At 24.0% G+C, this 11143-nt stretch overlaps 1 protein-coding gene across 8 annotated transcripts in view; it reads left to right on the top strand.

Moving 5' to 3' along the window:
* Window positions 1–11143, top strand: part of LOC117182361 (activating transcription factor 7-interacting protein 1) — a 92207-nt gene that overhangs the window by 18727 nt on the left and 62337 nt on the right. Inside the window, exons 1-2 of one of the 8 annotated variants that reach the window (XM_033375547.1) lie at window positions 958–1110; window positions 4949–4990. The exons of 4 other annotated variants lie outside the window; for them this stretch is intronic. The gene's annotated coding sequence lies outside the window, so the exon portion shown is untranslated. Of the gene's footprint in view, window positions 1–957; window positions 1111–4948; window positions 4991–11143 lie in introns of those variants that run through there. 3 more of the 8 variants (XM_033375551.1, XM_033375546.1, XM_033375550.1) reach the window with 3 other exon arrangements.

Below are 11143 nucleotides of genomic sequence, written 5' to 3'. Positions count from 1 at the left end.
CCCCCCCCCCCCCCTCCAGCAGGTTTCTGTGGCACTAGTTTCCGACCGGTGCGCAAAGCCTTCTTTTATTTATGAAAAAGCCGAAAAATGGCTGACAAAGTCATTTAAACTCTATTGATAATGCAGGACATTATATGGGTTTTTTTACCGGGATGTACTGTTTAAAATGTAATTTTTAACTCTCCTCTCTAATTTTTTTTATTATTAAAAGTCTATTATGAGTCTAGTCGTAAAAACGATTTTAAAGGGTACTACTTTACCGACCGAGCGTTATCTGATATGCGCTTCAATAGCATATACCCTAAAACCTTGAATTCGTACCATTCGTACTTGGAATTTAATTTTCAAGGTCAAGCTATTTTCTGCATCGCACATCCAGGACGGAGTCAGTCACGTGGTCGACAATTTGTAACCTGAGAGGGGGATATGATGAGTCAAACGTATTATTTTGGCATCTGATGGGGCGAAGATAAAAAAATTGAGAGAAAAAAATATATTTTCTCTGACTATTTTTTCCTTGCAACTGAAGTTTTTTAACTCAAAATGATTCCTGATAATAATTAGTATTGATATCACTACTAAAGCGCCCAATTTTGTTACGCACCTGGCTATGACATTGCGGAGCAAGAAACGATTCAACGAGTGTTTTCTATAAATACAGATTGATCTTGTTGAATCGTTTTCGATCCTATTTAATCGTAAATTCCATTTTGGAGGTTATGTTGGAATTTTCAAGGTTGAATAATTTGTTGTACAAAATTGCAAACCTGAATTCATCAAGTTTGGGTATAGTCTGTCGATTTTTCCGTGCATGAAAAATATAAAAAATAGGAAAAATCTCGTGGTTTTTGTAAAATGATTTGGAAATTGCACGCGAGCAATCGTGCGAGTTTAACTCGACGAATTCAACCTTGCAGTGGACGCCATCTTGCGAGTTGTTGCGAGTGCTTTGCAGTGCTTTGGCATGCTAGCGTCCTTAGCGTTGGTCGGAGGATAGATTTCCTCATTTTCGTTTTAAATACAAGTTTTATTTTTTATTTTGTGAAGTTTCCTACCTAACAGAATGAAGATAAAACATCGGCTGTGAAGTTGAAGTGTCATGTGATATCGGTTTGTAACTACATTATGTAACTAGAGAATTTGTGATGACCACGTCACAGAGGTTAGGGATATATTGAGGTTAGGTTACAAACTACATGAGTGTTATATGCAAATACGAGACGCAAATGCAATGATATTATAAAGTTGAGTGTTTGTTTCCTTGAATCTTATTTATTTAATGACTGGAAAATGAGTAGTTGTGAACAAGACCCGAAATTTGTGTTGATAAAACAGCTTTATCTGAATTGACGATAGAACCCGATAGAAATCGATTAAAACTTATCACAGTCGTGTTTTTCTTTCGTATTCTATTTGTTCTTGAAGTGTTTACTTTGATTTGAAAAGTTTAATTACGTTATCGCGAGAGTTGCGCGTGCATTAATTGTGCGAATTTTGTTGTTTATTATCGAGAGAATCTTTCGAACAACGCGAGTTATCAAAGTCGTGTTTAAAATCTGTTTTACGAATTGAAAAATATTTTCTGAATATTTTTTTTTTAATTTAATATGTAGGTTTTTTTATAGCACTTTTAGGAAAATAGTGATCGTGGAAGGAAGCATGACGGGCACTGAACCCCCTCCCGTGTTTTATAAGACCCAATGGGTCTCACGATTATTTAACAACTTTTTTAAAAAGTGCAATTATTTTCATAACGTTAGTAACTGAGAGTTCGACAATTTTAGAATATTTCGTGAACATTTTGAGTAAAGGGATTTATACCTAAAGGGAAATCTAACCTGAAACCCTGAATTTCATATACATATATAGGGTTAAAATAACATTGTTTTTGATTTATTTCGTCTGAAAAATTTAACTGGCAAATTTTTGCAAACGTTTTGTAAATTTTCAGTTTGGTTTACACGATTTCTAACCTCAAACTTTCGGGTTCCACTCCAAAATAGTAAAATCAACATGACCCAAATAAAATGTCAATATGGTAGCGTGGAATTTAATCAATGTAAACAATGTGTTATTTATAATTTATTCAAGATTGTGTGTTGAAAGTCAGGAAAAAGTATTAATTAATCTTTTTTTTTTAATATCAGTGGTTTACTATCTCTTGAATTTTATTAATTTTTAGATGTGTAGTGATATTTTAAAGTTTTAATTAAAAATCCAACAATAAATTATTTACTTTGATTTTGAAATTTGTGCCGGAAGCACATTTTCATTTTTTAAATTTATATCTTTATAAACTAGCATCAACAATTGCGTGGCGCACTGTAGTCTTTCGATTTAAGAAAAAAATTTATTTACTTGTTTAATTATTATTATTATTTCTTAATTTAAATATATTTTGGTTAAAATATTAACTATTACATTTTTTTTTTTTTGAAAATGCAACTAATTTGTGGAAAGTTTTGTTGTTGCTGAAATTATTTTTTATAACTGGCAGTTCAACAAAGTGGTTGAAAATTCATCAGTTTTGTTGAAAATTCGTATTTTGTTGTTAATTACATTTTAAATAGAAAATTAATCTTTTTGGTTGAAAATTAATCTTCTCGGTTGAAAATTTATGTTTTAAAAAATTCATTCTTTTGGTAGGAAATTAATTATTTTTTAAATGCAACTGTAGTCAAAACTTAAGATTTTGGTAATTCAGGTAAAATTCAAGTTTTTTTGAAAATTCGATTTTTTTGTTGAATTTAACTTTGTTTTAAATTTAATATTTGAATTTTTTGGTGGAAAATTATTATTTTCGGTTAAATCTTTAACTGGTTGGTTGAACATTAATCTATTTTGTTGAAAATTGATATTTTTTGTTAAATTTAACTCTTCTTAATTTAAAATAAAATTATTTCTTCAAATTTTAACTATTACTTTTTTTTGTTGAAAATTAGATTTTTAGGTTGAAAATTCAACTAATTTGTGGAAAATTACTTTTTTTTTGTCTGAAATTATTATATTTTTATGATAACAAATTAGTTAGAAATTTAACTGCTTCGTTAAAACTAATACGTTTTAGTTTAAAGTTTAACCATTTTTTTGAAAATTCGATTACTTTTTTTAGTATAACATACCTGTTCTAAATTTAAAATTTATTTTTTGTGTGTATAAAATTAATATTCTCTGTTGAAAATTCAAGTATTTTGTTAAGAATTGATATTTTTTGTTGTTAAATTTAACTCTTCTTAATTTAAAATAAAAATATTTTTGCTTGAAATATTAACTATTACATTTTTTCTTTTGAAAATTGTGTTTTTAAATGGAAATTCAACTAATTTGTAAAAAATTCGTTTTTTAATTATAATTTAACTGTTTTAAATTTAAAATGTTATGTTTTTTGGTTTAAAATGTTTGATTGAAAATTAAGATGTTAATAATTCAAATATTTCCTCGAAAATTTGCCTTTTTGGTTAAATTCAAATCTTGTTCATTTAAAAAAAATGTTTTATATTTAAAGTATATTACATTTTTGCTAAAAATTAATTTTTTAGGTTGAAAATTAAACTAGTTTGTAGAAAATTAATTTTTTAAAACATTTTTTTGTTGCTAAAATTTAACAAATTGATTAAAAATTCAACTGTTTCGCTGAAAACTGATATATTTTAGTTGAATATGTAATAGTTTTTGTGGAGACTTCGTCTTTTTTTATTAAATTTAAATGTTCTAAATTGTAACTATTTGGTAAAAAATGCATTTTTTTGCATTAAAAATTGTTTTTTGTAATGAAAATTAATCTATTCAATTTTTGATTTAAAATTAATCTTTTTTTATTTTAATAATTCAACTATTTGGTTAAAAATTTATATTTTTTGTTAGAATGTTTCTTATAAGTTGATGTATTCTGTCAAGAATTCACTAGTTGTATTTTTAACAAAAATTTTTAACATTTTTCGAAAGAGACAAATTGCCTACAAAAAAGTTTTTTTTTTAATCATAAAAATTGTTAAATTTGCAAATGAAAAAGATTTTCCAGTCAAGAAATAAAAATTTTAGGCGAATTATTGTTTGAAGGGAAAAATCATGTTTATTAATAATAATTTATCATTTTTATTTGATTATTTATTAATTTTTTATTTATAATAATTTATAATTTATCTAGAAAATTGTTAAGTTTTTATATTTTTATTTTACAGGATTTTTAAAATTTTATTTTGCGGTAAACTAAAAAAAAAAAAATATTGAAATTTTGCTCAGAAATCTTGATAAAATTTTTTTATTCTTTTAAAACCTTTTAAAATTCTTAAAAAGTTTCTAACTTTTTTGTCCGAAATCTTCAAGAATCTATATTTTTTCGATTGTTATTATCTTAAACCTTGCAAACAAAAAATATTTTAATTTTATGTAAAACGGATAAATATTAATCGAAAAATGGAATAGTTGAATTTTCAACTACACTAATTAATTTTTAATAAAAATCATTAATATTTAAACAAACAAATAGGTTACTTCTACCAAAATGTTTAATTTTCAAGAAAATAATTGAATTTTTAACCAAAAAGGATGACTATAACAAAACAGTTTGAATTTTCAACCAAGAAAAATTTTCAGTCAAGAAGAAAACAAAATTTTAGCCAAATTGTTGAATTTTCTATAAAATAGTTTAATTTTCAATAAAAAAAGTTAATATTTAACCAAATAATTCAATTTTGTACCAAAAAGTAGAATTTTCCGCTTAAAAAAAAAGAATACGACACCAAATTCTTGAAAAAACTGTATAAAAATACAAATTTAAACAATAAATTAATAGTTTATTTAAAATTATGTAGTAGAAAAATATTTTATTTGCAATTAATTATTTCATTTAAGCTTATAATTTATAATCTGGAATTGTTTAAGAATTTGGTGGGCAAAAATTCGTAGATACCCTAAAAATGCTTTACATTAAATTTTTTTACTTTAGAATTGGATACGATCGGTGAGAACAACGTTCATTTCAGGACAAGTAAGTGAATAAAGTTTCTGCCTTTCTTTTAATTTTAACCTTTTTAATAAATATTTCACGTTGACATTTTTTATTTATCAGAAATTATGAAGAATTATTGATTTAAAACACAAAAATATTTGTATACTTAATGTGGCTTTTAATTTTCCGATTAATAAATACAATCAGAAATATTTGTCATTAAAAGAAAAACAAATTTTCGCATAAATCATAAGTAAACAATGTCAGTGGAAAATGTTTCCAGAAAAGGGTTAACAGTGTTGAAAACAATACAGGATTTTTTTCTTCTTTGTCCTGAAATGAAGTTTGCTGCTTTTATGTTTTTAGTAATATTCTTTATGTAGTAGAATTTTCAGAGATTTGTCAATTATAGTTTTTAAAAAAATCAAGTATGATTGACTATTGTTTACTTGTTCAATATTGCTTTTATTCGTTTTATTGCGATTTTTTTTTCAGAATTTTAACCGAAAATGTGATGAATCCTATTTTATGGCAATAAAAATCATGGGTTTACTTTTATATTCGATTATTTTCAAGCTTTTCTGTTATTATAATTCTAAAAAAGAAAATATTTTAGAAAAAACAAAGCGCAAATTTTCCCAAACTTGTTTTAAACAATTGCTTCTAGATAAGATTGCAATTTTTTGGCAATTCAGCGTCGAGTTGATCGTCAAGGTGGTGAAAAAAATTTTAAGTTTGAAAAAAGCAATGTGGTTTTGAAAATAAAGAAAAAATGTAATCAAATTGTTTGAAATCATACACTCTTTCATTGAGATAAAAATCTAAATATCTTAGTTATCGTGCTGACAGAAAAATATTTAAGATAATATTGTCTAATTTTTGTATAGAAAAAAAATTATGCTAGACCTTTAAATTTATCATAAAAAATTGGAAATGATTAAATCACTTTGGTTCCAAAAGGAACAAGAATTTCCAAAAATACATTGCATTTTTCAAATATGGCGATTTTTGAATCACGATTGATCATACATAAATTTTTTTTATTTTTCATCTCAGAATACCTATAAAATATATCTAAAGGGTTTCAGTGGAGTTGATATCATCACATGGTATTTTTTGTAAAAAAAAAAAAAATATAGCGAAAATTTTCGAAGTTGTGATGTGTTTTTCGAGTTTTCTACATCACGAGACTTTGAATTTTTCGAGAAGAACTGCGTCTTGAAAGTTACCGCACTGTTTATATTACAAAATTTAATTCAATCTTCTGCACAGCTCAAAATTATTTCTTGGGAATAGTATTATGTGCGAAGAAAATTAGTGTCTAAATTAAAAAAGAAAAAAAAAAAAAAAAAAAAAAACGGGATATTCGATTTTTGAGAACTGAAATATTGGAACTGAAATGGATGTTCAATGCTTCAAGAAAATCATTTTAAAAATCGTTGTTTCTATTGAGAACGAATTTTTTTCTAAAGCGCAAAACCTGATCGTATTCCAGATTGAACCTGAAATAGTATCTGCTTGCCTATCTGTATTCCCCCTTTCCCTTCCAATTTAAATTGTATCTTCATTTCTTTAAATAAGCATCTATTTTTCATTTCATGTATATGTGAAACTCAGGGTTTTGGTTGAAACTAGATAACTTAGGGTGGTCGCAGGTCAGGAAAAACCTGGAAATCAGGGAAAAGTCACGGATTTTGAGGAATTTTTTTTTTTAATAATCAGAACAGCCACAAAGTCATTTTTTCCTCCTGAAATTATGTTTTAGTTACTTTTTTTTTTAATAAATTAAGCATTTTTTTTAACAACCATTGCAGTTTCTTGGATTGTTTTGAAAAATTTTAAGGTATTTTTAAAAATTTAAAGGATTTTTAAATAGATTTCAATAATTTGTAGGGAGTCTGAAAGATTTTCGGGTATTTTTAAAAATTCTAGGAAATTAAGAGCCTTCTACAGTTTCCAGGGATTTCAAAACATTTTAAAGGAGTTTGTAATATTTTGAGGGATTTAAAAAAATTTAAATATTTTGAAGGTATTCTAAAGAATTTTGAAGATTTTGTTTTTTTTATTATAAGGGATTTTCAAGAGCCTTAAAAAGTTTTAATGGATTTCAAAAGATTTTTGGTATTTTAAATTATTTAAAAAATTTGGTTATTATAAAGATTTTGTGATATTTTTAAAAATTAAAAGAAATTTTAAGAGATCTTAAAGAATTTGAAATGTTTTATGGGGTTTTAAATGATTCTAGTACATTTTCAATTAATTTCAGTTATTTAATTGGATTTCAAAGTATTTGAAGTGGGGAATTTTTAATTGATTTCAATCATTTATAGGGATTTCAAAATATTTAAAGGATTTCAGAGTATTTTACGGAAATTTAAAGATTCTTTTAAGGGATTTCAAAGGATTAAAAATTCTTTAGATTTTTTTAAGATTAATTTCCAAGAAAATTTAAAGAAATTTAAAAAGTTTCAAGGGATTGCAAAAGATGTTAAATATTTTTGGATATTTTTAAAGATTTCAAGGAATTAAAGAAATATTTCAATAATGTGAAGGTAGATTCCAAAAAAGTTAAAAAAAAACTTAAATTGATTTTAAATTAATATGTTTAAAAGTTAAATAAGTTCAACAAGTTTCAATTGATTTTAAATGATTTGAAATATTTTAGAGTATTTTAAAAGATTCAAAATAGTTTTAAAAACATTTTTAAAATTTCAAGGAATTCTACAGGATTTTTAAAGATTTTCGGGCGTTTTTTTAAAATTCAAAGGATTTTTCAGGATCCTTACAATTTTTTAAAGGAATTTCGAAAGATTTAAAAAGATTATAATTTCTTAGGGGGTTTCTTTAAACTTATAAGTAATTTTAAAGAGCTTTAATTTTTTAAAAATAATTTCAAAAGATTTTATAATTATTTATTGCATTTTTAAATATTCCGAAGAATTAAAAAAAGATTTCAGTATTTTTAAGTAAAACTAAAGATTCTAGGTTCTTGAAAATTCCACGGAATTTTCAAGAGCTTTAAAAAGTTTTAATGGATTTCGACAAATTTCAAAGGATATTGGAATATTTTTGGTTCTTTAACGTAATTTACAAAATTTGAAGGGGCTTTAAAGTATTTTTGATTTTAGAGTATTTTTCAAGTTTATGTGGAATTTTAAAGATCCTTAAAAAGAAATGTTTTTGGATATTTTAAAGGATTTAAATAATTGCAGGTATTCCAAAGGATTTGAAAAATTTTATAGTATTTTTAAAAATTGTAAGGAATTTTAGATAACTTTAAAACGTTTGAGAAATTTCAAAAGATTTCAAATATTTTAGGGTATTTTAAAAGCTACCATGAAATTAAAAAAAAAAATCAATCATTTGAAGGGAAATTAAAGATTTTATGGTGTTTTTAAAAATTACAAGAAATTTCTAGGATATTTAAAAAAATTACAAGGAATTTTCAAACTTTTAAAAAGTTTTCAAAGGATTTTAAAAGTTTTGAAATATTTTAGTGTATTTTATATTTATTTTTTATATTGTTGAATTGATTTCAGTAATTTTACAGGCTTTCGAAGGATTTGGAATATTCTAGTGAATTTTTAAAGAATCCAAAAATTTGTTATTGATTTCAATAATTTCGAAGAAATTTTAAAGAGTTTGAAATATTTTAGGGTATTTAAAAAGTTACAGGAGATTTAAAAAGTTTTGAAATATTTTGGTGCAATTTAAAAGATTCCATAAAATTTTTCATCGATTTCAGTAATTTGATAGAATTTGAAAGAATCTGGAGTATTTTAAGGAATTTTAAAAGATTCCAAGAATTTTTGTATTTTCAATAATTTCAAAGGATTTAAAAGAGTGAAATATTTTGGGGGTATTTTAAAAATTCCGTGGAATTTTCAATAGATTTGAGTAGTTTCATAGGATTTTCGGAAATTCAGAAAAATATTCCGTGGATTTTTAATTGATTTCAATAATTGAAACGGTTTTTAAATGGCTTAACATATTTTAAGTCATTTTAAATGATTTCCTGAAATTGTAAATTTCGGTAATTTATTTGGATTTCAGAGAATTTGAAATATTTTCGGGAACTTTAAAGAAGATCCCAAAGTTTGTTAAATTTATTTTTCTAATTTGAATTTTAAAGGATTTAGAATAAATATTTTAGGGAATTATAAAATATTTCATAGAATTTTCAATCTATTTCAGTAATTTAATTGGATTTAAATGAATTTGAAATATATTAGTTTATTTTGAAAAATATATGCCAAGGATTTTTTAATTTATCTCAATAGTTTAAAGGGATTTCCAAGAATTTAAAATATTTTAGGGTATTTAACAAAGTTACATAAAGAACAAATTTCAAAAGTTTTAAAAAATATTAAAGGATTTGAAATTTGGTGGGGTATTAAAAAGATTCCATGGAATTTTCATTTGATTTCAGTAATTGAATGGTATCTCAAAGAATTTTTAATATTTTAGGTAATTTTAAAAAAGATTCCAAATATTTTTTTTAAATTTAAAGGGATTTTAAAGGATGTTCACTATTTTCAATAATATCCTGGAATTTTCGATTAAATTCAGTAATATAATTTTATTTTAAAGGCTTTGAAAATTGTACTCTTTTTTTTTAAAAGATTCCGAACTATTTTTAATTGGTTTCAATCATTTAAAGAAATTTCATATCGTTTTTAAGATTTTAGAATATTAAAAAAAACAACAAGGAATTTTCCAAAGCTTTAAAAGATTTTAAGGGATTTAAAAATATTTTAGGGAAGTTAAAAATATCCCATGGAATTTTTGAATGATTTCGATAATTTAATGGGGTTTTCAAATTTTCAGGAAATTTTAAAAGATTCCGAACTATTTTTAATTGCTTTCAATCATTTATAAGAATTTCACTTAATTTTAAAGATTTTTGAGTATTTAAAAAAATTACAAGGAATTTTCAAAAGCCTTAAAAGATTTCAAGGGATTTAAAAGGATTTTTAAATATTTTAGGGAAGGTTAAAATATAGCATGGAATTTTTTATTGACTTCGATAATTTAATGGGATCTTAAAGGATTTGAAATATTACAAAGAAATTCCCTGGAATTTTCAATTAATTTCAGTAATTTAGTTAAATTTCAAAAGATGAAAATTATTTTAGAGAACTTTTTATTCGTTCCAATAATCTAAAGGGATTTCAAAGAATTTGAAGTATTTTAGGTTATTTTAAATTGATACATGTTCTTGAATATACTTATTTTTTTAATTTCTGAAAATTTAAATAATTATTTCAAGATATTTCAAAAAATTCAAGGGATTTCAAAAGATTTGAAATGTTCTAGAGTATTTAAACAAATTCCAAGGCATTGTAAAGTAATTAAAAAAATGTAATAGATTTTAATGATTTTAAGAAATTCGAAAAAAAAAAATTTTTTTCGAATATTTAAAAAGATTCTAATGAATTTTATCAGGTTTCCGAGGATTTTAATCATTTTTAAGGATTTTCAAATATTTTGTGCAATAATTCATTTGGGATTCACTCTCAATTGCTATTAATGTATTTTTAATTCATTTCAATTCTTTGGTATTCCTTTTTAATTCACTTGAATTCTTCTAAATTGACTCAATTTTATTAAAATTAATTTTAAAATTAAAGATTAAATTTTTTGTTTAATCCATTCTGAATTCTTTTTAACTCTCATTGAATTCTAAGACAATTCATCAAATTCTTTAAAGATTTTTACGTTAATTTTAAACTTACTGAATTAGATGAATTTTTTCATATGTTTTAATTTTTTTCAATTAACTTGATTTTTTTTTCATTCGTTCCGAATTTGTATGAATTTCATCGAATTTAATTTTCTTCAAATTCCTCGAAATTGATTGAAATCAATAGCATTTTTTTGGATTCATTTGAATTCTTTTGAATTTAACTTGAATTGTTTCGAAGTGTTTTGAACTGGTTCGAAGATTTCCTGAATTTGTCCGAATTCGCCTGGAGTTTTCATAAATTTTATTGATTTCTTTTGATTGTTAAAAAAATTTTAAAGGACATTTTTTTTTTTTTTGACATTATTCACTGGGTAATTTTCTCGATTTGAATATTCCACTTTTCTCAAGTCAATTAGGCTGTGGCAGTCCTGAGAATAATAAATAAAAAAATCTTGCAAGATGAGAATTTTGTTCTTTAAATGTGATTGGTCGGGGGGGGGGGGGGG

This window comes from Belonocnema kinseyi, chromosome 10, assembly GCF_010883055.1.
Source record: "Belonocnema kinseyi isolate 2016_QV_RU_SX_M_011 chromosome 10, B_treatae_v1, whole genome shotgun sequence".
Lineage (NCBI taxonomy): Eukaryota > Metazoa > Arthropoda > Insecta > Hymenoptera > Cynipidae > Belonocnema > Belonocnema kinseyi.
This window is presented reverse-complemented; position numbering and strand designations above follow the sequence as displayed.